Raw genomic sequence first — 25,848 nt, 5'->3', positions numbered from 1 at the left:
GGGTTCAAGTGGATCCAAGCAGCAACAGCGACATGGTAGGGACCAACCCTGATTGGGATGCCAGTCAATCACATTGCACACTTGAGAAATATCCAATCAACCAAACCTGCAAATTTTGGGATGCGAGAAACTGGAATATATGGAGAAATCTGACGCAGATAAAAAAAAGAATGTCCACACTTCATGCAGCCCAGAAACCACAGTCACTGTAGATATGGGGCAGCGGCAGCACTGACCACTGTTTCGCTGTGCCTCCCATAACAGATAGATAACATGATTGATTTCTTATGTGCACAAGGAGAACATAAACACTGTACACAGATGGTGACCTGGTTAGGAATTGAACACAAAACTTTGGAGCTGTGGTTTAGCAGTATTAGCCAATGCATCACCACACTGTCTGGTCAGGGCCATCTTAATGTATGGACGCAATGGGCACTGGCCGGGGGCCCCAGGAGCTTACAGACCCATGATGTTTCTGATGCCTATGTATGTTTCTGTTTTGCTATCGATACAAGGGCCCCAACTTTGCCCAGGGGGGCCTATAATGCTGTTATGATGTGGTCCTGAGTCAGTCATTCATTTTCTAACCCACCTTAGCCCAGGGTTGCCTGGGTCTAGTGTAGCCTAACCCAGCTAGAATAGGGTGCAAGGCAGGCACAAACCCTGGATAAGGCACCAGTAGGGGCAGTTTAGAATTACCAAGTGCCCTAACCTGCATGTCTTTGGGGTGTGGGAGGAAGCCAAAGCACCGAGAAGATACCCACCCACACACAGGGAGAATATGCCAACTTGAAACCCCGGTCTCCTCACTGCGAGGTAGCAGCACTACCACTGTGCGACCCCCACACTGTCCTATTCTGAAAAAATCTTCTAACTAAAATTTAGAACCAAGTGAACAATAAGAAACACATAATTGGTTAATCCACTTTTAGAGAAATTATTACTTTTAATTGCTACATTAATATTAATTTGATGGACATTTCCTAATGGACCTAAATCTGAGATTCCTGGCTGTTTAACTAGCCTGGCACCCACCTCTCTTCTACAAATGAGCCTTTAACCAGAGGTGCACCCTGCACTGCCATCTGCTCCTTTAACCCTGAGTGTCTGCTGTCCATCTGTCGCTGCGTCCAAATGAGTCAGGCCTTCAGAACACCACCCACTCTCCCACCATTACTGTTCTTTCTTATACTTCCTTCACAATGACGCAAGAAAACAAAAATCCAAGACACTTCCATTTATCTCTGATGCCTTCCATTCCAGTGTAGGGATAAATCAAATCCCCTGCCTGGTTTGCTTATCAGCAGCCTACAGCAAAATTCCATTTAGTCTTGGGTGTCCACTTTTTTTTGGTGAGGGATGGGGGGCAGCCAAAAATATTCAAGGCAAAAAAAAAATACAAATCACATGAACCTGAGCTTAAAAAGGCATAAGCAGGACCAGAATTATGTCATTACCAAACATGCCAAGAGTTTTAGGGGGCAGGTGATACCGGTTGAATAGCTGATATGCCATATACAGTATAGCACATATAATATCAACCATTGTTCAGTATATGAGAAAATGAAGAGACAAGAGGTGACCATGCAGTTAGAGGAGGATGACACAGGAGTATCCTTTATGGTGTGAATCATTTTGCCTCCCACTGTCATCTTTCTTGGGCATTACAGTGGTGAAGTGCCTTACAGTAAAGAGACCGGGGTTCATGACTCTGCATGGATTTTGCATGTTCTCCCCATGTCTGCATAAGCTTCCTCCCAAAGTCCAAAGACATGCAAGTTAGGCGACTTGGTAACACTAAATTGGCCCTAATATGTGTTTGGTGTACAAAGTATGTGTGTGTGTGTGTCTATTCCAGAGTGTATTCCTGCTGTGCGCCCTATGCTTTATTCCAGCCCCCGCACCACATGACCCTCGTCTGGATTAAGTGGGTTACAAAATAACATAACATGTCATCTCTTTTAAGTTGACCTTCAGCTGCCAGTCACAGCAAAGCATATGGTGGATCTTGGTTGCATTTTTCTGCAGCTCCTGAATCCTCACTCTTGTGAGTGCCCCCGCCTGGTGGGAGTTGTCTTGCAGCACATTGAAACATCTCATGATCGTAGGGCATCCCTGCTGTCCTACCTGGAAACTACCTAAGGCTCTTTGGGCTCCCAGTGATGTGAAAGCAGCTTGGCAAGGTGGGGTGATGGACACCAGTTTTGAGCCTCTGATGCTGACTTGCAAACCATACAACATGACAGTAATTTAAAGGAAATTTGTCTAGATGGGGTTCATTTTCAGAGTACTTGGCCACAGCTCCTGGGCTGTGGGTTTGAATCTTGGCCTAATCATTATCTGCAGAGAGTTTGCCTTTTCTCTGTGAGTTTCTAGTTTTCATTCCATATCCCAAAGACAGACATTAACTGGTGACTCTAAAGTGGCCTGATGTGGGTGTGTGTGTGTGTGTGTGTACCCTGCATTGGGGTGCCAAATGAATACTGCTACCAAACACACTGAACTAGGTTAGACAGATTTCATAATGAAGGCGGAAAAGGATTGGATTTGTTTAGAGTTTTTTCAATTTTCATTATTTTTTTATTACTTTTTAAAGTTCAATGATATTAAAGACATTTGTGAGAGTCTGGGACATAGAAAATTATAGCCTAGGTTTCCCATATACACCTGTATAAGCCAAAAATTGAAATCCTAAATTCAAATCCAAAACAAGTGAAGTAATGAGAATAACCAATTAGCCATGTCATTAATTTTGAGATCATAGTTATTAGTTAATTCAGCATTTCTCAACCTTTAAGTATTTGCGACTTGAGTTTTCATAATAGTTTTAATTGCGCCCCCTAACGTTTTTTTGAAACACTAATAAAATGTATTCCTATATTTTTTGCTGCCGATATACTGCTACAAGTTTTATTATACCTACTTAACTTTTATCAACATCTAACTCTATATTTATTTTTCTAGTATCAGAATGTAGTTTAAGTTAATTTGTTTTTGGTTTCAATAGATGTATTTTTCATATTTTCAATTCTTGTTTTCTTTTTTTTACATCTTCGCACCCTCCTTTTTGTTACTTCCACAGGTTGAGAACTGCACTTAATTGCAAAAGACAAAGAATTACATGACAATTTACTTATTTAAGACACTCACTGGAAATTATTATCTGTTAATGAGTTAAAAAATTTAAGATTATAGCTAAGTTTGTGTTTCACTAATATAAATAAAAAACAATGTTTTCACCATATGTACAGTATATACTGTATATATAAACTGCTCAAAAAAATTAAAGGAACCCTTTTCAATCCGAGTATAGCATCAAGTCAATGAAACTTGTGGGCTATTGATCTGGTCAGTTAAGTAGCAGAGGGGCTTGTTCATCAGTTTCAGATGCTTTGGTGCACTGGGTCAACAATGAGATGACCCTCAAAACAGAAATGAATGGTTTAACAGGTGGAGGCCACTGACATTTTTCTCTCCTCATCTGTTGTTTCACTAGTTTTGCATTTGGCTACAGAGATTGCACAGCTAGTCCAACTTCTCCAGGATGGCACATCAATACCACGTGCCATTGCCAGAAGGTTTGCTGTGTGTCACAGCACAGTCTCAAGGACATGAAGGAGATTCCAGGAGAGAGGAGTTACTCTAGGAGAGCTGGACAGGGCCGTAGAAGGTCCTTAACCCATCAGCAGGACCACTATCTGCTCCATTGGGCAAGGTGGAACAGGATAAGCACTGCCAGAGCCCTACAAAATGACCTCCAGCAGGCCTATGACCAAACAATCAGAAACAGACTTCATGAGGTGGCCTGAGGGCCCAACGTCCTCTAGTGGGCCCTGTGCTCACTGCCCGGCACCCTGGAGCTCGATTGGCATTTGCCATAGAATACCAGAATTGGCAGGTCCACCACTGGCGCCCTGTGCTTTTCACAGATGACAGCAGGTTCACCTTGAGCACATGTGACAAACGTGAAAGAGTCTGGAGAAGCCATGGAGAACATTATGCTGCCTGTAACGTCATTCAGCATTGTTGGTTTGGTGGTGGGTCAGTGATGGTCTAGGGAGACATATCCATGGAGGGATGCACAGACCTTTACAGGCTAGACAATGGCACCTCAACTGCCATTAGGTATCAGGATGAAATCCTTGGACCCATTTTCAAACCCTATGCTGGTGCAGTGGGTTCCTCCTGGTGCACAACAATGCCCAGCATCATGTGGTGAGAAGATACAGGCAGTTCCTGGAAGATGAAGGAATTGATACCATTGACTGGTCCCCACGCTCGCTCACCTGACCTTAATCCAATAGAACACCTCTGGGTGTGACATTATGTGTCGATCCATCCGATGCCGCCAGGTTGCACCTCAGATTGTCTAGGAGCTCAGTGATGTCCTGGTCCAGATCTGGGAGGAGATTCCCCAGGACACCATCTGTCATATTATTAGGAGCATGCCCACCCCGACATTGTCAGGCATGCATACAAGCACGTGGGGGCCATACAAACTACTAAGTATGATTTGGAGTTGCTGCTTGGCCAAATGGACTAGCCTGTCTGCCGCATCATTTTTTCACTTTGATTTTCGGGGTGTCTTTGAATTCAGCCCTCTGTAGGTTGATCATTTTCATTTTCATCAAATGATGTGGCATCCTTTCATTCCTAACACATGACCCAATCGATATCGGTAGAGATATTCAGCAGGATTTCTTTCCCATTGAGATCTGATGTGTTTTCAAAGTGTTCCTTTAACTTTTTTGAGCAGTTTATACAGTATATATATATATATATATATATATATATATATATATATATATATATATATATATATATATATATATATATATATATATATATATATATATATACTGTATATATATATATATTTATATTTATATATTGTGAACGCGGCCCAAACACAGACAGGCGGACATGTTGTTTCTCACCACCACACGTTTATTATTTACAATATTTACACAAATATGGTCACTCAGACCCAGTTCATTAGTGCATAAAAACCCCAACTCTCAGTCCTGGCCACAAAATGCCTCTCTTCAGGCCGCCTCCACTCCCTCTTGCCTTGTCCGTCTTCCACCCGACTCTAGCCTTGAATGAAGGGAGACGGCCCCTTTTATATGCTCCCGGATGAGCTCCAGGTGGTTTCTGGCACTCCCCCGTCGGCCACACCCCAGCGTGGCGGAAGTGCCGGCTGTTCTCCCAGCAGCTCACCGGGTGTCCTCCTAATTCTTCCCCCCAGCACTTCCTGGTGTGGCGGAAGTACTGAGGTAACAGGTCACCAAGGCATTGGGGCGCTTCCTGGCGGTGACCACGGGCCCCTACAGGGTGGGGCTTCCATGCCCTCAACCCGTGGCCCCCAAAACAACCAAGATGGCGGCCCCCCACGTGATCCAGGGTGGGCACAGACCCACATCCGGTCCCTCACGGCGTCCCAGCCAGGTCCTTGCCCCTGACATCCCTGACAATATACAGTATATATATATATATATAAATAAAAGTAAAGATCTGTTATATGGTTTGTATATTTGTATGTAGAAATCCAAAAAAGGACAAAATGAGGCACGTATCTTATATACTGTATATATATAGTATATATACATATTTTATGGTTGAGTGAAGGCTAACACAAGTCCATAATGATATATGTTGTGTTGCCAACATGGCCACCCCTTTAAATAATGGAAAGTTTTAAACAAAATAAAGAGGAGACACTCAGTGGTATATTACAGGAACACAAAGTCGTAGGCTGCAGTGACTCTTCCATGAATTCAAATAAACACAGCTGAGTGTTCTGTCTTTGGGGAAGAGCTCCATCCTGTGGCTAGCCCAGTCTTAAATGAGATTTGGATGGAAAAAGAGACAATACTGTTAGCAACAGTCCCCAGTCATGTCCTGGTGTGGTGCTGCTCACCTTGGATGAGCCTGGAAGGTGCCGCTCTGACATGTAGGCGTGACAATATATGTATGTATGTATGCATATGAAAGTGAAAAAATACGCTTGGTGGCAACCTCCCTGGTTGACAATGATGCCTCAATTTCCTGCAGGGTTTCATGGTAGATGGAGTTCTCCCCAGTACTGTGGGGACCTGGGATGGTTCCCAGGGGGCATGGCAGAGATCGTTAAGCCCAGCTGGTCTAATCATCGGCCCCACCCGGAAGTGCGATTGGGAACAGGTGAGCAAGCACCAAGAGTACTTCCGGGAGGGCCATAAAAGGAGCCAGCAACCACCACTCAGAGTTGAGTCGGGAGGAAGGGTGGCAACACGTCTGGGAGAGTGGAAGATTGTTATTGTATTGATTATTGATTGGTTTATGAATATAGTGGAGTGGCGGGTGCTTTGAGCATGTTATTGTTCAAATAAATCTAATTATTGAACTTTTATCTGGTGTCTGGCATTTGATCTGAGGGTTCAAGGGGACCACAGCCAGGACACAGACAGGCAGACATGGTTTGTCACCCAACACACGTTTATTTACAAGAATATGTACAAGTATGACATGCACAACCCAGTGCCACAGCACCAATCACCCCAAAGTCCAGGCCCTTTCACAATGCCTTTTCTCTTTGTCTCTGACCGCCTCCACTCCTCACCTCCGAGCTCCATCCTCTTCCACCCGACTCCAGCCATTAAATGGAGGGAGGCGGCCCCTTTTATAATCACCCGGATGTGCTCCAGGTGCCTCCCGACAATCTTCCGCCGGCACTCCCCAGTGTGGCGGAAGTGCCAGCTGTGCACCCAGATGCACTCCGGGTGTCCCCGATCCTCTTCCCCCCAGCATTTACGGGCACCTACAGGGCTGAGCTTCAAAGCTCTGTACCCGTGGTCCCCAAAGCCACCAGGGCGGTCACCCCCACATGGTCTGGGGAAGGCATAAGCCCTCTTCCGGTCCTCCTGGGTGTCCTCGCCGGGTACCACCCCAAGCCACCTATGACACTATATATATATATATATATATATATATATATATATATATATATATATATATATATATATATATATATATATATATATATATATATACACATCTAATCACAATCTGATTATTTGGGTGGTTAACCACCAGCTAAAGCTTGTGGTTCGTCAGCCAGTCAGCAGCCATCCTCCAGTTCCTCTCAGTTGCGTGAAGCAGATTATAGAAATGTTACAGAGTACCTGTCAAATAATACAAAGAGTATACGGCACAATTATAAGACTAATAGCCTGGGTGCAAAGCAGGAATCAATCTTGGACTAAATAGCAGTTACAGAGCTTTCTACATATCAGACCATCCAAGCATAACACACAATGGGTGAGGCACAAATACATTGAATTATACTCGCAAGTCAGAAATTTGACGTGTAATTGTAACAGATGTGTAATCGGAATATTAGAAAAATATGTGCAAAATCTGTTTAAACATTAATATCCCCGAGCTTTAAAATAAGTGCTGCTGCAAGGCTAGTCAGCTGTCCTTCTAATGGTGTGTTAAACTGCACATACTGTGATAGTAGTGATAGCAGAAATAATTGCACTATCAGTCGTATTGTCACCTGTACAGCGTACAGTAATTGTTTTACTTTCATGTCCAACCAACATGCAACACATCTGCACCCTCTTGGCACCATGGCAAACATCAAAATAATAAAGTACATTATTCAGTCTTATTTAGTGGAAAACACGAGCTTCCTTATGTGATCATACACAAGAAATGTGACGAAAAGAGAGAAGACCTTTGAGTCGGTCAGGCTTGTTTGTTTAGGTAATAGCTAAGGTCTCCCAATATCTCATTCAGATTCTTCTTAAAGGCTGTCAAGGTTTCTGCTTCACCTACATTTTTCCACATACCCACAACACTTTTAATGAAGTGGTGCCTTGTGGCTTCAACCTTAAATGCACTTCCCCTTAATTTCTCCTGGTGTCCTCGAGTATGTGATTCGCCATTACGTCGATAGAAACCTGCAGGACCTACTGTACTGTATTAATGCCACTGATAATTTTGGATTCGGTAACAATGCAGTCTCCTCTGCTTGAGGGTGAACAGGTTTTACTCTCGAGGTCGGTCACAGTAGGACATGTCCTTAAGTCCTGGGAAGCACCTGGTTACTCTCGTCTGCACAGCTTCAGGTGCTGCTATGTCTTTTTAGTAGCGTGATGACCTGAACTGCACACAATACAAAAGATGTGATCGTACTCGTGCATTATATAATCTAAGCATAATGCCTCTTGCTTTATACTGAACAGTTTTTAATATATAACCTAATATTTTATTTGCCTTTGTAATTGTTTCTGCAGATTGCTTAGATGATGAAAGTGTTGTGTTACATCCTAAATCCTTTTCAGAGGTTTCTTCCTGCAGGATAGTGTCTCTCGTGTGCCCGTGTACGTATAGCATGTTGCACTAAGTCAGCGTTTCTCAGCCTTTAAGTATTTGTGACCCGAGTTTTCATAACAGTTTTAATCGCGCCCCCCCTAACATTTTTTTGAAATGTAGATGCATATTTTATTATACCTACTTAACTTTTATCGACATTTACCAAACTCTATATTTATTGTTCTAGTATCAGAATGTAGTTTAAGTTAATTTGTTTTGGTTTCAACAGATGTTTTTTTTCATATTTTTGATTCGTTTTCTTTTTTTCACATCTTCGTGCCCCCCTTTTTGTTACTTTGCGCCCCCCTAGGGGGGCCCGTCCCACAGGTTGAGAGCCACTGGATTAAGTGCTTGAAGTGCCTGAGTCTTTTAGACTAGGTTTATACTTCACGCAATGTGCTACGCGTCCAGCAGACGCTCCTGTTACACAAGCATTGTGCTGTCTATACTTTACGTAAATCTGGAAGATTCCACCAGGTGACAGTACGAGATATCATCACGGTGAGGAAATGTTCGGCTTCACTGTGTTGTGAATTGCCTGAAATACCCATTAAATTTCGAGGACACCTTGCCACAATATCCCTGAAATGATGTTGTGATTGATGTGACGGACGTGACGTCATCAACGGACGACCGGAAGTGACATCATCCTACAGGAGTCGGAAGTGACTTCATCAGCTGGAGACCAGAAGTGACTTTTCATTGGGGATTGATTGTGGAAGTGACATTGGGCGTCCATCTTGGGAAACCGGACGCTGTGGAAGTGTGGTGAGTATACTGGATTATTTGTCTTCTTTTGGTCTGATGATAAAGAGAGAGAGGCGTTAGTACCATAAACCAACTCTTCATCTCGCGATGTTTCGCTCACCTCAGGGCTTGCTGACTGCCTCCTAAGCACACGTGTCTGACATCATGTTTGTACTGCCATTGTATGCTGCCTCACACTTTATCATTTTACATTTTATCTTCTTATATTTATCCTTTGTATTCTGTGTTGTCCTTGTATGTTACACCAATACTATCAAGACAAATTCCTAGTGCACACCTGGCCAAGAAGTGAATTCTGATTCTGATGAATAATTGGGGCTGCTATGAGAGCAAAAGGAGGTCCCACCCGTCATTAGTATAGTGGTCTTAATAGGTTACTCAATTAGTTGTTTAGTCAAACAACAACATGTCTGCGTCCTCAATATACCAAGTTTCAGAAACATGACTGTGTGTTTGGAGGAGCAACAGGAATATCTAATAAAATGACCAATGAATGTAAACTGTTGTCCCTTTCCCAGCCGGGAGGCTGTCACGAAGGAAGGACTAGTGGAGCAGATAAGCACAGGACACTGCCACCCGCAGAGCGCTAGATGGCAGCCCCACTGGGTTGCAGCGGCACCTCAGATTCACGCTGGGCTCCATGGGAGTTAAGACTTTGGCACAGGCCTGTTGGGCTCTGAGGGAGCCACCAGGGGGAGCTGCAGAGCCCTACTTTGGGTGTCCACCAAACCTGGGAGTACTTCCAGATAATGCTGATCGGCTACCTGAAGTAAAGGAACCACCTGCCTGCATTCAGGGAGGCAGAGTTGGGAGGAAGAGAGAGACGAAGCTTGGCAAAGGAGAAATGGAGGCAGAAAACAAAGACAGAGAAAAGAAGAGGAAAGTGTTGATACTCTTGTGCTTTGTACTGCCTGTTGGGACTGTGCAGGAGGAAACGAATTCGAGAAGTGTTTTCTCACACTTAAATTGAGGTGTACTGTGCTGGACTTGTGCCTAGAGTCTGTCAGTGCCAGGTTTGGGGAGCTGGTGTGCCCCCCTGGTGGTCACAGTTTATATATCGATTGAATCTTTCCTTTAATGCTAATCAACAAAATTCCTCACCCGAAAGCTGGTTTATACCTGCAAATGTAATGCATTGAAAGTGAAACGTTAAAACAGCCTGGTGGTGCAGCAATAAGCACTGCAGTCTCACAGCTCCAGACCCCTGAGGTCCAATTGAGGGCATTGGCAGTGCTCATCTTCTTCATGTCTGTTTGGATTTCCTTGGCACACCTCAAAGACTTGCTGATACGGCTCACTGGGAACTCTGATTTGAACCAGTGTGAAAGGATGTAGGTGGATGTACCATGTGATAGACGGAGGGACTGCCACCCCGTCCCGTGTCAGCTTAATGTATGGACACTGGCCGGGGGCCCCAGGAGCATAATGTTTGTGATGCCTATGCATGTTGCCTGAAGACCTGTGATGCTGGTAAGGTGGCGTGCGCCCCACGTTGGGAATCACCAATCTAAAGGTTCATTTCTACTAAACATCCACAGGCTTAAATTATGGGCATCAATCATTAGTCAAGTCTAAATGCCGATTTAATTTTTTATGCATAATATGTCTGATTTAGCATTTCAGCATACATAATATGCTCACTGCCATATTATACATTTGCAAGCTGTGTTCTTTGTAAAGCCTGCAGACAAGCCTCACTTCACTCTTGGGTCGAAATTGAATTGAACTGAAATACAATTGATCCTAAATGAAAAAAATCAGGTAAGAAAATGGATGGATGGTTGGTATCCTTTCTCAGGCTCCTCAAGCCCAGCCAGACGCACTTTTGGTCATCATATTACCTTCTTTTTTGCGTTTTTCAAATGAAGTCAAAGTGCGCCATATCCACCACAGCACAGCACAGCCCCTTATCTAGATAACCATACCACAACATCTTTTAAGTCCGCTTAATCCTGAGCAAGGTCGCGGAGGGCAAGCATAACCACTCTTGCTCTTGCTCTTTCATTCCTCGGTATCAATGACAGGTTTTCAAAGGTCATTTCCCCGGCAAGCAGTGATATGCTGGCACAACAATCAGGTGGAGATGGCACTTCATTGGTTCTTTGATTTTATTTTTACTTAATGCCTCTCTGCTTACACTCGGGGTGTCCAATAAGGTGCGCAGTCATACGCGGAAACTCGCCAGCTACTTATCTGTGCAGCGCCGCAGATCTGCGAGGTGCGGATAAGGCGCACTTCTCAAACGCGGAAAGGCGGAGCCTCGGAGCTGCCAGAAGCCCGAGCCTCGGAGCCCTGGACTGAAGGAACGGACTTCTCGCGTGGACTGAGCCCGGACGCCCCATCGCTGTAAGTGCGATTTCCTTCTCTCTCTCTCTCTCTCTTTTAAAGTCGGGTCGTACACTGTGCAACAGAAATGGGAGAGAGTAACAGCGCGATCGTTGGTGTCGAAAAGTACTTGAGCAAAATAATGAGAATAAAAAGAGCAATCCTTGGCAAAGCAAAAAAAAAAGCGCGAGCTGGGAGCTTAAAACTGTAAAATCGCATCTTAATTGTAAGAGTGCAGACTGGCCGATAGGGACTCGGTGAAAAGTGAAAGAGTGGAGAAGCGAAGCGAAGAGAGGCGAGGCGGCATTGCCTGCTTTAGTCATAAATGATCCTTATTATTAAAACAGACACTCCCTCCCCCATGCTTGTTGGCACACACGCATTTTTTAAACTTTTTTGGTGACTGTGAAATTTTCCTAAGAAAAAAACATCAAGGTGCAATATCTGAATGACCCGATTGCAGCTCATTTTTGCAGAAACTTCGGAAATTAGTGGGAGGGTGACTTCATATCCGAAAGGGACCGCAACTTGGTAGCATGTGTGCTTTCTTCACTTTTCAAAGACAAGCTGTTCTGTTAAACTGCCAGCGCTAAAGTTCAAGTTCAGATTTATTGTCTTGTGCACATTGTACAATGGAAGTCTTACTTGCGTGTCTCAAAGAGACTTCCAGTACCAAAACCAGACAAGGAGTACGGCAACCCCAGACGAATCATACACGAAGCAGGCAAGCATCAGTTAGCATCCATCCATCATCCAACCCGCTATATCCTAACTACAGGGTCACGTTGGTCTGCTGGAGCCAATCCCAGCCAATACAGGTCGCAAGGCAGGAAACAAACCCCGGACAGGGTGCCAGCCCACCGCAGATCAGTTAGCATGGTAATGGCATCCCGTCCATGAATGAACCCCCCACACCGTGTGTTATATTAACCGTCAGAAGTGTAAAAACCAAAACACTTTTTTAAAAATTACTTTTAACACTACGTGCGCTATTTTGGGGATACGGCTCATAATACTGAGACCCTTTCACTTAAAGAGCTAAGCTGAAACTGACAAAAAAGTGTTTGGCTTCCTCAATTCTTTATATCACATTGAGCAGCACAGAAACTTTGCTTCTGATTTATAACTGAACATTTTATTTTAAATAATTAGGTAAAAATGGGATGCATAAAAATATTGGTATCTGTGAACATAGTATTTCATGGCCCAGCCTTGTGGAGACAGTAATGGCCATGAAGCTTTTGCTGTAGCGCAGAATGACATTTCTCCCCATCTCGACTGATTATTTGCTCCTCTCTTCTTAAGTTGTCTCAGGCTTGGTGGGTTCCTTTTGTTCCAATATGTGACTTTCATCTTTTTGCACGGTTGTTCAAGTTGCTTAGAACTTATGGCAGGCCTGTTAACGTTTTGTCCCCTCCATTCTTGGGTCGTTATCCAGCTGGAGGACCCTTGACCTATGATTGGGCGTAGCCTTCCGTCACTGGGCTGTGTATTTCAACTCAAAATGCTCTGATGGTCTTCTGATTTTATTGTGTCCCACACAGTTTCAATGAGACGGCAAAACCTCATTGAGCCTCCTGCATATTTCATGGAATGAATGGTGTTCTGTTCTTTGAAATCTTTATTTTTTATTGTGAAGACAGAATTTACCAAAAAGCGCTTGTTTTGTTCTGTCTGTTGAGAAGATATTCTCTCAGAAGGACTGTGACCTGACAACACGCATTGTGACATATTCAGGAGCTTATATAGCACCTTGACCATAGGAAAAGTGCTATATGAATAAAATGTATTGTTACTATTTCTTTGGTAAGTGTGGGGTCTTTCCAGGTCTTCTAACATGGAGCCCACTTCCATCCAGACATCTGGAGTCTGAAGGTCAGCCCGTACTTCTTTTGAAGTGCTCTTTTGTTCTTTCTTCACCATTCAAAAAGTCTTTCTGTTGAACCATGGGTCAGTTTTCATTGTGAGGCCACATCCAGGGATGTTGGCTACAGTCGCGTGGGTCTTAAACTTCTTGATAATATTTGCAGCGGTGGTCACCTGATTTTGCAGCTCTTTGTGCATGGGCTTCACACATTTATGTTGATAATGCTTGGCTGTTCCCTCCAACTTCCTTCTCGTTCCTGTTTTTGGTTTGACACAAAATGGAGGAGGGAGTTCTGACTTATAATAATGAGCGATTAAAGCACAGAAGACGCCTTTGATAGTCACTAAAAGACACGAGGCTGCTTGAAGGATCCCTACAAGAGAATTATTTCTTATAACCTCAGAAGGGTTCCAATACTTTTGTTTTGGCAACTTTGGAAAGTCTTTGTAGAATAAGAAAGAAGTGTGTTCTTTTCAATGTTTATTTTTTGTTTCACTGCGAACCCAAGAAATGCATGTTCTCGCCGGTCAAAACATTTTGGTACACCTCAGTTTTTATGGAAATGCATGCAGTTTAATGTCTGGTACTTGTGTGCTAAACGGACGGCAGCTCCTACCCATTTTAGTGTTGGGCTCCGTCGGTGAGGCACCCCGGTTGCTTCATTTTTGGAGTTAAAATTTTTAGACTGACCTACCCCAACCACAAATGCTAACCTTAAAGTTAGTAGGGGTGGAGCATAGTTGCCCTAATGTTAATGTCCCCTTTGGGTGCCTTATATTAAAAACAAAAATCCGATTTGCGTCACGATAATAGAAAAGGGTACTAGCCGTCCGTTAAGTACACAAGTACCTAATATCTTAATGTGTCATGAACAAATAAGCAAGGGCAAATAAAAATAAGTCAAGAAATCATTAAGTGTACAAAATGTTATTCACATTTTGGATTCACCAAAGTAGTCATCTTCTGCTGGTATAACAGCCAATCACACACATGGCTTTTTTTTCTGGAAGGGAAATCAAATATTGGTCAGAAAGATCTTCTCAACGCTGTTGCAGAAGTTCCCACAAATGCGTTGCACTTGTAGGTTGCTTTCCTTTCACCCTTCTGTCCAGTTCATCTCAGACTAACTCAATGAGGTTCAAGTCTGGAGACTGTGCTGCCCGGTCCATGGTTTGAAGAATACCTTCTTGTTCTTTTCTTTAAAGCTGGGGTCTCCATCTCCAGGCCTGGAGAGCTACTGTGGCTGCAGGTTTTCATTCCAACTCTTTCTTAATTAGTGACCAGTTTTTGCTGCTAATTAACTATTTCCCTTTATTTTAATTGACTTTTCTTGAGCCTCTGACCGCTGAATTGATTCTTTTTTTCCTTAAACGACACCTAAACATAAATTTGATGTGAAGTGAGCCAACAGATGACCAACTAAGTTGGGGGCCTCAAACTCCAACCAACTTCCCTTCATTCAGTTTCTTAATTTGAAGCCAATTCTCATTGCCATTTAAACCCGTTATTTAATTCCATGGCACTCATTCTGTCATGGCAGACATTTCTAAAACTGTTGATTTTCTTTTTTAAGAGCGCTGGCTGTCAAAATGTTTTGTGGATTTGAGCAGATCAACATTACTGACACCTTCACCTTTCTTTATTTTCAGTTATTGTGTGATGGATGCAGGTTGTTGTTGATGTGTTGGTTCATTTTGTGTCTTAATATGGTTTGGTTGCTAATTTAGGAAAAAAGAAATAATTAAGGGGCTGGAGTCTTAAGTTGTGCATCAATTAAAATTAAGACAAAGATTTAATTAGCAGCAAAAACAGGACACTAATTAAGAAAAGGGTCAGAATGAAAACCTGCAGCCACAGTAACTCTCCAGGACTGGAGTTGGAGACCCCTGCTTTAAAGGTAGTTCTGCCATAGCCTGGAGTATGTTTTACGTCTTTGTCTTGCTGTACGATGAGCTCCTGACCTGACCGATGGAAACCAAAGGGTACTGCGTGCTGCTGCAAAATACTGTGGCAACCCTTTTGATTCAGAATGCCAGTCACTGTGTGAAAGTCACCACCTCCAGCAAAAGAACTCCAGACCATCACACTTCCTCCTCCATGTTTGACAGCTGGTGTCAAACACTGAGGATCCATCCTTTCACCAGCTCAGTGGTTACAAACACCCTGCATGATGAACCAAAGATTTCAAATTTTGATTCATCAGGCCATAAGACTTTCTTCCAGTCTGCAGTTATCCACAGCCAGAGCCGGCCTTAGGGTGAAGCGAACGAAGCGACCGCTTCAGGCCCACAGCTGGAGGGGGCCCACTGCGCCCAAGTGAAATTCGCATGTTTGCCAATTTAGTTCCTAGCAATGCAACGGCCATGCAAGCACTGGAATATCTGTATGAGAAGGAGTTAGCAACTGCCATGCCTAATGTTGCTGTGGCTCTCAGAATAGCTTTGACTGTGCCTATAACGATATCTTCAGCAGAGAGGAGTTTTTCAAAACTCAAGCTTATCAAAAATTACTTACGAACGTCTGAATAGTCTGGCATTGATTTCATTTGAGCAAGAGATAGTCAAATCTCTTGATTATTCTGAACTTATTCATGAGTTTGCCAGTGCCAAGGTTCGAAAAGTGTCTTTTGTGTGAAATAGATTTCAATATCTGCTGGTAAGTTATTTTATACGGAAATCTGAATATCTCGAAAGTATGAAAACAAGCTTTAAAACCAAATAAAAATGTAAAAACAAAATAATGTGGATCTCATCTTCATAAAATAAAAAAAAATATATAAAAAGCAAAAAAAAAAGTGCTTGGCCTAGCTATTTACTTCCACGTGCTGCCTTGTGGAAACAGCAAAAGCTGGCTAAAATGTAGCTTTATCTGTTAATGTATCATCACTAAAGACATTTATGCGGGCCCACTCCGACCTCCATCACTCATACCCTTCACTCAGGGCCTTGTACGACAGTCTGTGCTGACAGCCTGCAAATTTGGCTCCTGTCAGTGTGTCACGGTTACGGTTGTCAGTGTCAAACGGAAATCGTCAAAAAGTGATGGTTGCAGATCCCGGGAAAATGCATTTCTCCAGCTCAGAATGCTGGAAATCGCTTGACGGACGGGGCTCTGCCCTGAACCCCCTAGCTGCAGGGGTCCAGTTTGCTTCGGGCCCGAAATTGTCTAGGGCCGGCTCTGCCACAGCTGGTATTTCATGGCCTGAGTTTGTCCTTTAAGGCAGGGGTTCCCAAACTTTTGGACGTCAAGTACCACCTGAGGTTAAGTGAGTTGCTATGCACCACCCGCACCTTGTTGAAAGGAGGGAGAGCTGTAAGGGGAGTTCGGGTCTAAACCGCCCCGAAATCTGAATAAAAGTTAAAGAATTGGAAGAAATTATGCATAAAATTAATAAAAAAATTTGTGCATGTACATAAATTGATCAATTCCGCCCCAAAACCAAATCCTGCCTTTGGCCTGTATGTGACGCAGTTACCGAAGACAAAATGGTATCGGCTTTGTGCTTAGATCTAGTGACCACGATGCGATACAGCAGCAGTGCACGTATAATAAAAAAAGCGAGCGGTTTCTGTGAGGCGGTTACCGAAGACTAAATAGTGTCGGCGTTGTGCTTTCATTTAGTGACCAAAAGCTCAAACAGTGAAGAAGTAGAAGTTGACTTCCACGAAACGGAATTATGGTAGCGTTAAATGAACTAAATACTGATTCGAATAATAGGTTTTATTTATTCAGATGACAAAATTTCACACCACACTAAATTTGGGAATCCACGTATTATTGTATATAAAGAGTCTCATTGGTTTTTGCTCACAACAGGCTTGTCATAAAAGGTTTTGTACAGATAAATTAAATTTCAGGGACCGCGATGTGTACCACCTGAAAAGGCTCCGCGTACCACAGTTTGGGATCCACTGCTTTAAGGAATGACCTGCTCACTGCCACGCACCTCATCAGACCTGCAGCACAAAGTCTCCTCTTCACTGTGACTTGCTTTTTTCGACCTGCACTATTAAGCTGTGCTTGTAGCTGTTGTGCTGTTGAGGCGTCCATCACACAAGCTTGTGACCCTCAGAAACTTGTCTTCTGATTGGCTTGTGACTTTGGCTCTGCCAGATCTCTTCCTATCAGAGTTTCTTCCAGTTTCCAATGGCCTTTGGGTGTGTAGGACACCACTGGACTCACTGACACTTTGATCTGCAATCAATCAGTTTTGCAATTTCTCTAAATTAAGGGCCTACACTTCTAAGGGTAATGATACATAGTCTCATTTCATTTATTAATTGTCATTTTCTTGCCATTGTCACTGGAATATTGTCCAGAGGGTGTAGCAACACAGTCTGCTCCAACTCTGCTTTAATAAGTAATCAACAGAAGTTGGGACACCTGTGCAAATTGTTTGCTTCAACTTGCGAGGTTTCATTTGCTTGAATTGCTGCAGAACATCTGTAGGGTGTAACCTATAAGTTGCTCCCTGAAGAAGGCCCATTTGTAATATTCTAAAATTTCTTGTTTTTTTTTTTTATTTCAGATTTTGCTAACCTAAACTTTAACTTTAGTCCTCTGCTTACCTTTTCACCATTTTAGGTCTTTCATTGCATTTCAGTTGATTAAATTTGAAGAAAAAACTGGAAAAATTGTGGTGTTCTAAAATATTTGACCAGAAGTATAGACTGATGCACGCACATATTTATTTATTTTCTTTATTAAATTAGTTTTACAAATATTGTTGGGTTCGAGATGCACTTCCATTGCTGTGGACTGCTTATAATCAGTACTTTCACTAAAGGGCATAGATCCCTTTTTTTATTTAATGACGAGACTGCTGTTGCCACTTCTGAAGACAATTACTTTTAACTGTAATCAGTCCATTAACCCATTAATGCCTCGTGTTCCATTATTGGAATGACAGTCAGGTAATTTTATACGTTGTATAACGTAAGAAGTGGATTTGCCTAGTGGTCCAATTTTGGAACACCGCACAACTCAACAATGGAATGTAATAATTTTTTTTTTCTCTTCAAATTCTTGTTCCTTATATTTTTCTACGCAACATACGTGAATTTCATGCACAAACTCCTTAGGCATAAATGGGTTAACGTGACACCGAGGCAGTTCACTGCGGCTCGTTAAAGAATTTGTTTTTTTTTTCTATGTGCTACGCTGTTTATTTTGAAAGCACATAAATCAGAGTCTGATTTCCACGAGGTTCAGAATTTTTCATTAGACTTTCCCTTCAGGAGTTTTTCTGCTCAATGCGTTCATGCCCAATGTAGGTGAACGCCCATGTTACATGCATTTCTGGTTGTTTTAGTAAAGATGGGTCTAACTGCAGCCCACAATAAGTATGTTGTGGGTCACGTAACGCCTTCAGCATCAAGGAACTCGCATCATGTCAGTCATGAAACACCCTCTGGGTCAGGTAATCCTCCCACAATCCTAATCTTAACCACGGTGTAACTGGACAGTAGGTGGGTGTTTAGTGACTTTACATAAACGTCATTCCTACTGCGGGCTGCACTCTGTTGTTTTCGTGTGGATTTTTGTAAATGATGTGAAAACGCTAGTATGGACAGAGATTGGTTTTGATTTAAAATGCCATATTTAAATGAAAACAGAGTAGTGTGGACATAGCCCGTGACTCCACAGATAGATGGTTATCTCTCGGCCCACTTTACTTTCTTTTTTATTTAATTTTTATGATTTTATTAAAATGAAATAACATTCCATACACATAACTCAAGTTTTACCAAAACGTAACATAACAAATCAACCTGAGAAAGACAGCTAGGCCAGCAGAGTAAAACTTTATGCTAATAAAGGTAAGTAAATAGATACATTAATAAATGAATAAAGATAAATGGAGTAAAAGAGGGGAGAGAACCTGCTTCCTCAGTTTAAAAGCTTCTTCTAAAATGTTACGGATTAGATCCTGCCAGGTTTTGAAAAAGTTTTGTACAGATCCTCTAAGTGAGAATTACTGTAGATTTTTTCCAATTTCAAAAAGTATAAAACATCAGTTACCCACTGACTTAAAAGAGGAGAGTTAGGATTCTTCCAGTTGAGCAACATAAGTCTGCGTGCCAATAGTGTAGTGAAGGCAATTACAGTTTGTTTGTCCTTCTCCGCTTTAAGCCCATCTGGGTGCCCACCAAACACAGCTGTTAGTAGATTAGGAGGGATTTTGACACCAAGGCTGCCTGATAGGCATTTAATGATTTTGGTCCAGAATGATGTTAATTTGGTGCAGGTCCAAAACATGTGACCCAGTGAGGCTGGAGCTTGATTTCAATGTTCGCAGGTTGGATCCTGCCCTGGAAACATTTTGGACAGTTTTAAGCAAGATAGATGTGCTCGATATATAATTTTAAGTTGAATAACTGTACGCTTTGCACATATGGAGCGCGAGTGAATTCTCTGCATTGCTACATATCACTCCTTTTCTGACATATCGAGTGAGAGATCCTTTTCCCATTGTCCTCTAGGATCTTTGAAAGGGAGAAATTGTAAAATGGTTTTATAAACTGCAGGAATGCTGTCTGAGTCCTCGACACTGAGCAATATTTTTTCCGGTATAAAGGTAGGTGGGAGGCTGAGGAAAATCGGGCAGGTTCTGTTTAACAAAGTTTCTAATTTGAAGGTAGTGAAAGAAATGTATTGCTGGAAAGTTAAATTTAGAATATAATTGTTCATAGGATGCAAAGATTTTGCCTATGTACAGGTCTCTAAATGATTTAATCCCAAATGTTTTCCAGACATTAGAAACTGCACATGTTTGCGAGGGTTGAAAAAGGTGGTTCTTGTGCAGAAGTGCCACAGATAAAAGCTTCCATCCATCCATTATCCAACCCGCTATATCCTAAGTACAGGGTCACGGGGGTCCCTATCTTAAAATACTTCCTACATTGCTTCCATATTCTGAGTGAGTGAAGCATCTCGGCCCTCTTTACAACCCATTATTATCTAGATATTAGTTATAGTAAACAGAAATAATGAAGAGTTCTGAATGTGAAGCACCCTAGCATTAGACCCATGTGTCACTTGGCTATAAAAACGGTGCTACAAGCGTTCGTCCCGAGTATCTCTCAGGCAATGGTATAGGCGTGTCTCGTGTAAGCGTTAGACCTAAGGAATACTTGGGCTGTAAAAGTACAAACAACGTTAGTTCTGAGCATCACTTGGGTTGTGGAAACATTCCCAAAGTGTTAGTCCCGAGCGTTACTCAGGCAATGGTATAGGCGTGTCTTATGTAAGTGCCAGGCCCGAGATTTACCCGGGTAACAGTGTAGACATGTCTTCTCCTAGCCTCATGATGGCATCTCGTATGAAACCTTTTTCAGCAGTCCAAGTGTTGCACACTCTTGACAGCGATTTGAGTATTGATGTTGAGGAGCCTCTCATCAGCAGTGACGACAAAGGGAATCTGTCTTCAGACAGTGAAATTGAAACAGAGTGTGAAACTGAAAGCGATTCTCATGAATCCGAAAGTGGTACTGTGTCTCTTCGAAGAACTGTTGTTCATGGAGTCCCGAGTACCTGCATTGTGAGGGAGCGTCAGTTACGGCACTACGGCCATGAGGCACATTTCCCCGAGGGTGATCCGTGCTCGTAAGATCCTCATTGCTGGGGACCCGAATGGCTGGACCAGGCCAAGGGGTCGCCCACGTAACACCTGGCTGCGCCAGATAGAGGGTCATTTCCAGAGGGTAGGACTGGACCGCATGTGTCTGCTGGGGGGGTTGCCAACTGGGATCCCAAGTTGTTTTGCCATGTGGTGGGTGCGACAACACGCTGTAGCAGTACATGCTCCCCAACTTGACTTGATTATTATACATTTAACACTTCTGACTGTGTGCTTTTAGTGTTTTGCACGTTTTACAGTTGAAAGATGAGATTTAATCAAAATGTCATTTTTCAGGCCAAAAAATACAATGTTTTTTACTTGTTTTTTTGAGAAAAAATGTAATGCTAAGGAGGTTAAAAATGAAGGCAAAAAGAGAGCATTCTATTAGCAACAGTCTAAATTAAGAAACGGACAGGACTGGAAATCTGCATCTGTTGCGGCCCTCCGGCATATCAGGCTGACCCCCCTGCTCTGTGGTATTGCGGTGGGCCGCATGTTGTTGTAAGTTTTGGAGTTTTGCATTTGCTGATGGAGGTAAATTGTGACTAACGCTTCTTTCCAGCACTTGTTCTTTGTACTTTTGACTGAATCCTTGGTTAATCCTCAATGTTAAAATGTTTGATGCTTCTGATGATTTACAGTACATTTTGACCTGCATGTTATGTTAAAGATATGGCCATTTCAAGGTTCTGGGACCACACAGAGGAATGCTTGGCTTTTAGATTGTTTACCAGTTGGCGCCCTTGATTGTGGCTGCAGCTTAAAAATATTTGTGTTTTATGTGTCAGGTATGCATTGTTCTTTAAGTAATGTGTGCACTTCATGGACATGTCTTTTCCCAGCAATAGGTGGCATACACAAAAGAGTAATAAAAAAAGCATTGCCTATTTTGAATGAATGATACAAATTTATGCAAAAGATTTGTATTTATCTATACTTGAATATAGCAGCTCCGTGAACCACAGGCTTTGCCTCCAGAGCTTGGAAGCAAACAGGCTTTCTCCAGAAACTCCATTTCCCAAATGACGTGGGCAGATTAGACTGATTGGCATTTCTGAATTTGCTCAGTGTGTGTGGGTGCTGGCATGGAGTCGGTTCCTACCTTCCACTTGATGCTGCAGAGACAGATTCCAGCTTCCCAAGATCCTTTAAAAGAAAACATTAAAATGTATGGCTGGATTAGTACAGAAGTGTAGGCCAAGCAGTCAACACTACAGAATTATAACATGTCACCTCTTGCACTTGCCTCAGTAATTTGAAGTTAATGACAGAGCAGGAAATTCTGCTGTTAATTTCTTTAATGAATCCTACACTCCCACCACCCTATGATTGCCCCCCTCCTTTAGACACGAGGCCAGTTAGCTTATTCAGTAGTTGCCAACTCCATACTGAATATCACTAAGGCCTGAACAGCGTTATTCCTGATTTTTTTCAAACTGGACACTGTTAGTTCTTTATGAGAGACATCCGGTTTACATTTGAATTGTGTTAAGAAGTTTGGATCACTTCTAGAAAGAGTTGTCATTACAAAACTTAATAAAAACACAGCCAGTCAGGGTTTCACAAATTTCACGGCGTAAACTTGTGTTGTAAATGATAATCTAATTTTCTCTCAGGCCAGAAATGGCACCATCAGTATGCGTTTAGATTTAAGCACAGTTTTGATGAAATTAACCACAACGTTTAACAGCTCAGACTTGAGAATCACATCACCCTTCCAGGCAGCCCCTTTTGTGTGGTTTACTACTTTTTTTTTATTTGTTGCTTTCAACAAACAAGTGTTTTCAATTCATTAACTCCCTTTCAACTTCAATTATTCATCTTCCATTTGTATCATCCTAACCCTGAACTTTATTAATTAATGGAAATAAGTGATCCTGCTTCAGTGCCCGTATTTATCAAGCTTCTTAGAATTGCACTAAAAGTCGGACTAGGATAAGATTTGTCATACCCCGGAAAAGGGCATAAAACATAAGTTATGAAGGATCCTACGCTGACTCCCAGTGTGGAGTAGGAGTTCACATTTCAGAATGGCACCTTGAGCCACAAAGTTGCACAAATGATGAGGTTTTGTAGTTTCCTGTACTGACTACTTTGAGCAGCTGTTTAAACCTGGTCCTCCGGCTAGGACCAGTTGGACAATAGACCCCTTTGGACATCTCTGGGTCCACGGTTTTTGAGGCTGACCCTCCAATTAGCTGTGAACCACCCAATCTCACTGAGATTGCACAGGTGGTGAACCAGATGAGGGTAGAGAAGGCTGCAGGGATCTGTGGTGTCCGGGGTGAACTTCTCCAGACTGGTGGTAAGGCTGTCCTCCTGGCATTGGAAGCAATCTGCTTCCATTTGGGAGACGGGCATCATCCCAACTGACTGTAAAACGGGACTTGTCATCCCTATCTGGAAAGGGAAGGGTGATCGCCTGGATTGTGGCAACTATGGGGGATAACACTGCTCTCAGTGCCGGGTAAGGTCCTTGCTAGGGTCGTCCTCAAAAGGATCCGTGATCACTTGCTCACCTACCAGTGACCGGAGCAATCTGGTCTTACGCCTAAGAAGTCTACCATCGACCGCATCCTGGCACTGAGGGTTCTCATGGAGCGCAATCGTGAATATCGGCAGAGTTTCTTTGCAGCCTTTGTTGATTTGATTTTCATAAAGCATTTGACTCTGTTAATTGAGCTGACCAGTGGGACATCCTGAGACTTCACAAGATCCACACAAGGTTGCTGGATATCATGGCTGGTCTGTACACTGGTAATGTGAGTGCTGTGCAGAGTGGAGGCAGAACCTCTGCGTTTTCCCCAGTTGATTCTGGGGTTCATCTGGGGTCTGTTTTTGCTCCTATTCTTTTTAATGCTTGCATAGATTAGGTGTTGGGCAAGGTCGTGGGGTCCATTGGCTGCAGGACATATGTTGGCGACGAAAGATTCACAGATCTCGACTTTGCTGATGATGCCGTGATCTTCGCCGAGTCAATGGAGGCTCTGATCGGATGCTCGAAAGACTAAATGTGGAGTCTGAGTGTCTGGGCTTTGCGAGTGTCCTGGATAAAAACCAAGAGCCAGGCCTTTAATGACCACTTGGGCACGGCCATCAGCAGTGCGTCTGTTTGCGGAGAGAGTGTTGACCTTGTCAAGAGGTTTACTTACCTTGGCAGTGACATTCATGTCTCTGATGAATCTACCAATGAAGTCAGTAGCCGGATTGGGAGAGCATGGACGGTCATGAGGTCGCTGGAAAAGGGTGCGTGGCGCTCCTGATATCTATGCAAAAGGACGTAGGTCCAAGTCTTTAGAGTCCAGGGGCATGGACGCTATCCAGTGACCTGAGATGAAGACTGGACTCCTTTGGTACTGTGTCTCCTCAGAGAATCCTTGGGTAATGCTGGTTTGACTTTGTATCGAATGAACGATTACTCACAGAGTCTCAAATGAGGCACATTACCTAAATTGTGAGGGAGTGCCAGTTATGGCACTACAGCCATGTGGCACGATTCTCCAAGGGTGATCTCGCAGGATCCTCATTGTCGAGAACCCAAGTGCCTGGACCAGGCCAAGGGGACACCCACGTAACACCTGGCTGCGGCAGATAAATGGTCCGTGGACTGGACCACATGTCTGCCTGGGGGTTTGTCAACCAGGATTCTGAGATGTTTCGTCGTATGATCAGTGCAGCAACATGCTATACCAGTGCATGCTCCCCAACCTAACCTGACCTGACCTTGGAAATCATGATGATACTTTGTAGTTTTCTGATAATAAAACCAGGGCTATAAAGGGACATGATTACATTCAAATAAAAGGTTTATACCTTGAAGTTCATGAAGTAGTCTCGAGCGAGCAGTGTTTTCTCCACCTTCTAAGTGTGATGTATAAAAACGACATGAGGGTCCACTGTGTGTTTTGGATGCAACGACTGATTGTTGAAATGTGAAGGACTTCTGGTGTTCTTCTCTGTGTTTTAAGCCACCCCATAATGATGTATAAAGGGGGGGAGGTCATCCTTCCAGATTTAAAGGTTTCTTTATTTAGTCATGTTTACACAAGAAAACATGAAATTGGCCTTCTCAGTTGCATCTAAAAAGAAACAGAAAGAAACAAATTAAAGAGAGACAAGGCAGGTTAAGTAAGGTAGGGCAGCTTGAGTGTGAATATTTATACAAAAATGGTTACAGGATATATACAGTATCAAACCTCTATCATTTTCTCTGATATTCCTTATTAAAAAGTCGTATGGCACTAGGAACAAAGGAGTTTCTGGAGCAACCTGTGTGGGTTTTTAAAGCGACTGTCCTTCTGATTTGCTGAAGTTCAGTTCTACATGTAATGGATGTCAGTCATCTGTTGAGATGATTTCCAGTGTCTTCAGCATTGTCCTGTGACACACACTTGCCAAATCATCTACGTCAGCCCCAATAACTTTAGCTACATGCTTTGTAATCTGTTGGAGCTATTTTACATTTTGGTTTGCCAGCCTACTAAACCAGGCAATAAAACTGAAAGTTATAACGAACTGAATCGTACTGTGATAAAAGGACAACATGAGGTTCTTGTCTGCTTTAATTAGTTTGAGTTTACGGAGGAAAGATAAGCGCCAATTGCATTTAGAGAATATTTTGTTTGTATTTGTGTTCCAGTCAAGATTATTATCTCGCGTGATGGATGGCTAGGGCCCTACCCGGCCAGTAGGCTGATATACTGGAAGGACTAGGGGAGCAGATGTGCACAGGTCACTGCCTCTCCTAGAACACTGGATGGAAAGACCCCCTGGGTTGCAGCAGTGCCTCGAATTCCCGCAGAGCTCCATGGGAGTTGGAGTTTGGCACAGCATATTTGAGTTCTATAGGGGCCACCAGGGGGAGCTGCAGAGCCCTGTCTTGATTTTCCTTCACACCTGGGAG

General features: G+C 43.0%; 1 protein-coding gene across 2 annotated transcripts in view; it reads left to right on the top strand.

Annotated features, from left to right (window-relative positions):
• Positions 1-25,848, top strand: part of sept3 (septin 3) — a 150,364-nt gene that overhangs the window by 5,017 nt on the left and 119,499 nt on the right. Inside the window, exon 1 of one of the 2 annotated variants that reach the window (XM_039765651.1) lies at positions 11,305-11,478. The exons of the other annotated variant lie outside the window; for it this stretch is intronic. The gene's annotated coding sequence lies outside the window, so the exon portion shown is untranslated. Of the gene's footprint in view, positions 1-11,304; positions 11,479-25,848 lie in introns of those variants that run through there. 2 annotated transcript variants of the gene reach the window in all.

Source organism: Polypterus senegalus, chromosome 10 (genome assembly GCF_016835505.1).
Source record: "Polypterus senegalus isolate Bchr_013 chromosome 10, ASM1683550v1, whole genome shotgun sequence".
NCBI lineage: Eukaryota > Metazoa > Chordata > Cladistia > Polypteriformes > Polypteridae > Polypterus > Polypterus senegalus.
This window is presented reverse-complemented; position numbering and strand designations above follow the sequence as displayed.